Here is a 5,186-nt window from a genome sequence, read left to right on the forward strand (position 1 = left end):
TACGCAAGCCAGGAAAATGCAGCTCAAGCAGGAGTTGCATAATGTGCAGCGAGAAAATATGAGCATCAATGATTAGCACATGAAGGTGAAGATGATTGTAGATGCACTTGCTTCTATTGGGTCGCCAGTGGAAGATGATGATTTAGTTTCTGTGACCTTGAATGGTCTAGGAAAGGATTATGCACAATTCTGGACATCCATTGCCGTTCGTGAGAATTTTCCTAATTTTGAGGAGTTGATTGCTCTTCTAATTTCTGAAGAGCGGAGAAATGGTGGTGCATCTTCTTTAGGAGGAACTTCAAAAGAAGCTGTCTTCTACTCAAATTCTGGAAGAGGTAGAGGCAGAGGTAGAGCAGGCCGATTTGGAGACCGTGGCAGAAAAGGAGGCAGTCAATAGAGCGAGCGAGCCCAAAAAAGTGAGCGACAATTAGTTGAGGTGGTTGGAAAATCAAGCAAGCAAAGAAAGAATCTAAGTTTTTTATAAAATAATTGCTTGAAGTACAAAGTATTCAAAAAGATAGTTATGTGTCACAAAATTTATATTCTGATGCACACAAGTGATATTCATCTAAATCATGCCTTGTCATTTGATTTGATATGTAACATTATGCCATTTATATTTAATAATCAAAAGATGCAGGGATGATAAAAACTCATCTTTTGGGCCAAAACAATCAAATGTTGACATCTTGCCAAAATATAGGGATGTGAAAATGTCCTCTTTTAGGACAAAATAGGGAGCGCGTAAAATGTCCTCTTTTAGGCCAAAACAGGGAGCGTGTTAACGCGCTCCTCCCTGTTTTGGCCTAAAAGAGGACATTTTCACATCCCTGTATCTTTTGATTTACAAGTCCAAACGAGGTCCTGTTACATATCAAATCAAATGGCAAGGTGTACTTTAGACGATTATCATGTCTTTGTGCACCATCTAGTAAAATTTAATGCACCAAAAAATGAATTTGTGGCCAATTTGCTGCATTGGTAAGATTAGTGGGAGGTAAGAATAAATCATTAGGGAAGGATATTTTTGCAGTAACAAAGAAACATGGGTTTTGTTCCAAGAGTGAACAGAGTTAAAAAAATCTAAGCATTTATATATGCATGGAATCTAGACTAATCCATGCAAGGAGTCCTTGGAAAGATTATCTCAATTACTCTAGTGGAAAGAGAGAATTTGATTGTAGTAGGGTTTGTCTTTGATACAAACAATGACTTGAAAGTTAAACATACAAACTGTCTCATGGATGATGTGAAATTAGTGTTAATGGCTTTAAAGTTATATGCATGTTTAATCTTCTGGCATTGAGGGAACATATGCACTTTTGAATAAGTTATTATTTTTTACTACTAAAATGGGGGATTTATAAGTCTTTTATTGTTTTTTATCGCTCGCTTTTTTTGGCTTGCTCGCTTTTTGGTAATCCTCGTATCTCATGGCTTGCTCAACAAAAAAAACCTGCCATATTATTATTGGGTTGAAGCAGTTGCTACAGAGGTCTACATAATGAACAACACTCCCACTGCAGCAATACTCTGCAGCAATACTGTGAAGATAGTGGGAGAGAGGGAAGAAGTCTCACTTGAGGCTTTCTCACAAGCACAATGGGGGAATACACACAAAGGTGGAGGCTGAAAACAGTTTTCCTCTTCTTTGTTGTGAAAGCCAAAAGAACACTAGTACAAAAGAAATAGAAGAACCCTATATGTGGGTCTCAAAACCAAACTCAACTAACTAAGGTGGCATACTAACTGAGCCACGAACTAGTGTAGATAAGGATAGCTGTCATCCAGCTATTATTCATGGGCGGTGTACCAACCGCATCTCCAGCTAACAAGTCGATGACATAAATGCACAACAGTCACCCTAGCATATCGCGAGTGGAGCTCGATATCTCAACACTCCCCCTCGAGCTCAATCCCAAATCCTGCACACCAAGCAGGTCTCTGAACTTGCGCAGCTTCTCTGCGCCCAATGCTTTCGTGAATATGTCAGCTACCTGATCCTCTGTGCTGACATAAACTAGATCAATAAGACCTAGTAAAACCTTCTCCCCCACATAGTGATAATGCACCTCAATGTGCTTTGTTCTAGCATGAAAGACTGGGTTCTTTGCCAAATGTATACTGCTCATGTTGTCACAATAAATGACAACCGGCCTATCTGTAGACTGATGCATATCATAAAGTAGCTTATGCAACCAAGCTACCTCACATGTAGCCATTGCTGCACCCCTGTACTCAGCCTCTGTGCTCGACAAGGCAACTGTAGGCTGTTTCTTGCTGCTCCAAGTGACTGCAGCATTCCCAAAAGAGAACACATATCCACTGGTAGATCGTCTATCTGAAATGCTACCAGCCCAATCAGCATTAGTGTATCCATGCAACTGTATCTGAACCCCAGCCTCATAAAATAGTCCATACTGCAATGTGGACTTCACATACCTAAGTATGCGTCTAGCCGCATCCAAATGCAGTTTCCTTGGAGCCTGCATAAACTGACTTACCAACCCAACAGCGCATAGCTCAAATCTGGCCTAGTAATAGTCATGTAAATCAAACTTCCTACTATGCGTCTGTACATACTAGGGTCCTCCAGAAGCTCACCTGCATCTGCGCTCTCAGCTTCACATTCTGCTCCAAAGGAACTGAAATAGGCTTACAGCCTGTCATCCCATATTTGGACAGCATGTCCAATCCATACTACCTCTGCAAGAGCTGTATCCCACTTGGTGATCTAATCACCTCAATGCTCAAGAAATAACGCAGCTCTCCCAAATCCTTCATCTCAAACTTCTGCCTCAATAGCATTTTCACATGAAGGATATCTTCATCACTATCACCTGTGATGATCAAATCATCAACATAAATGACTAGCAGCATAATCCCTTTCTCTCTTTTTCTCACATAGAGTGAGAAATCTGCCTTGGAAATCTGAAAGCCAATAGTGACAAGATACTGTCCTATCTTGTCAGACCATGCTCTAGGTGCTTGCTTCAAGCCATACAAGTCTTTCTTCAACCTACAAACAAACTCAGGATGAGTAGCATGAACATAACCTGTTGGCTGCTCCATAAAGACCTCTTCTTGCAAATCACCATGCAAGAAGGCATTCTTTACATCCATCTGATGTAAAGACCATCCCTTTGATGCAGCCATAGCAATGGCTGCTCTTACGGTTGCCATCCTTGCAACCGGGTTGAAAGTTTCTTCATAATCAATGCCATACGTCTGTGCATACCCCTTGACAACTAATCCTTCCTTGTATCTATTCACAGAACCATCTGCATTGTGCTTGATCTTATAAACCCACTTACAACCAATTGCATTCTTGCCTTTAGGCAAAGGCACCAATTCCCATGTAGCATTAGCATCCAAGGCATCCATTTCTTCATCCATGGCTTTCTCCCATTTTTCATTTCCCATGGCTTGCTCAAAAGAAGTGGGTTCTGGTTCCTGTATCACTTTGACCATATAGGCATAGTGAATGGCTGTAAATCCATCATATTTCAGCCTATCCACAGGATACCTAACCCTGGTAGACCTGCGCAAAATAGGCTCACTTCCAGGTGCTCTCAAAACATCCCTGGTCTTCCTTACTCCAGGTGTAACAACAGAAGGAATACCCAACTCATCATCAATGCTCTGTTCTGAGCCACTGGATTCACCATCCACACAAGAGTGACCTGCATTCACATCAAACATGGGCTGATCTACCTTCTCTTTTCCTTTTCGTGATACCTGCGTACCACTCTCTGCATTGCTTTGAGGGGATTCTCCTGATCTCAATCTGCCTATCCATGGCGAAGTATGTGAACCACTGGTAGAGGACACTCTAGGTCCACTGATATTTTGTGATTGCTGCTGTGCATTCTGTGCAGCATTACCATTTTGTGCATCTACATCAATCATCACATTTACTGGTTTATACCAGCTGCTCATCTCATCAAAAACAACATCTCTGCTCACTGTGAACTTACGTGTAGAAGGGTTATAGCATCTATACCCTTTCTGCTGCAGAGAATAACCAATAAAGACGCACTTCTCAGCTTTTGGATCCAACTTGGACCTCAACTCATCTGGCACATGGACATAGGCAATGCAACCAAAAATCTTCAAATGAGAAATATCTGGTTTCCTACCAGTATACATCTCCTCTGGCGTCATGCCATGTATTGTTGCACTGGGAGTCCTGTTCATTATATAGACTGCTGTAGCAACTGCTTCAGCCCAATAATAATCTGGTAGATCTTTTTCATTTAGCATAGCCCGAGATACCTCTCCAATATGCCTGTTTTTTCTTTCTGCAATTCCATTTTGCTGTGGGGTATGACTGCATGAATATTGCTGCTTTATACCATGCTCCTGCAAGAACCTTGCAAACTCATTTGAGAGCTACTCTCCCCCTCCATCTGACCTTAGGCATTTTATTTGCAGGCCTGTTTCTTTTTCAACCATAGCTTTGAAAGCTTTGAAGTGCCCAAACACTTCACTTTTCTTTTTCATAAAATACACCCACAGTTTTCTGCTGAAGTCATCAATAAATGTGACAAAATAGTGACAGCCTCCAATAGATGCAGCTTTTGTAGTCCACACATCAGAGTGGATTAATTCCAATGGCTTTTTACTCTCTTGAACATGCCTAGGAAAAGGTTTCCTTGCCTGTTTCCCAAATTGACAGGCTTCACAAACCTTGTGCATTTCTGCAACCTTGAATTTAGGCAATCCTGCAACAATATTTTGGGCTTGCATTGATTTAAGTCGCTGTATATTAACATGACGAATGCGTTTGTGCCAGATATCAATATCTGCAACTACACCGGTCCCATGTGCAAACATTGCTGCACTCAATTCAGGCATGTCTGCATCCAACGTAAACATCCTGCCCTTCTTCTTTCCTTTTGCTATCAAGCGACCATTATTTTTCATATCCCCAACAAAGCATCCATGAGGATTAAATTTGACCTGCAAGCCCTGCTCAACCATCTGACCAACAGAAACCAGGTTCTTGGTGATGTTCGGGACATGAAATACATCAGACAAGTATTTCTTTTTCCCATCCTGCATAGACAAAGGAATTTTGCCAATCTGCACAATAGGATGTGCAGTATCATCACCAGTCTCCACAAATCCTGGCTTTTCCATTTTCCTTGCATCTTGCATCCATTCTGCATGACCTGTCATGTGGT

Source organism: Dipteris shenzhenensis, chromosome 8 (genome assembly GCF_047967505.1).
Source record: "Dipteris shenzhenensis isolate YYH24624 ecotype China chromosome 8, Dip_SZ_1.0, whole genome shotgun sequence".
NCBI lineage: Eukaryota > Viridiplantae > Streptophyta > Polypodiopsida > Gleicheniales > Dipteridaceae > Dipteris > Dipteris shenzhenensis.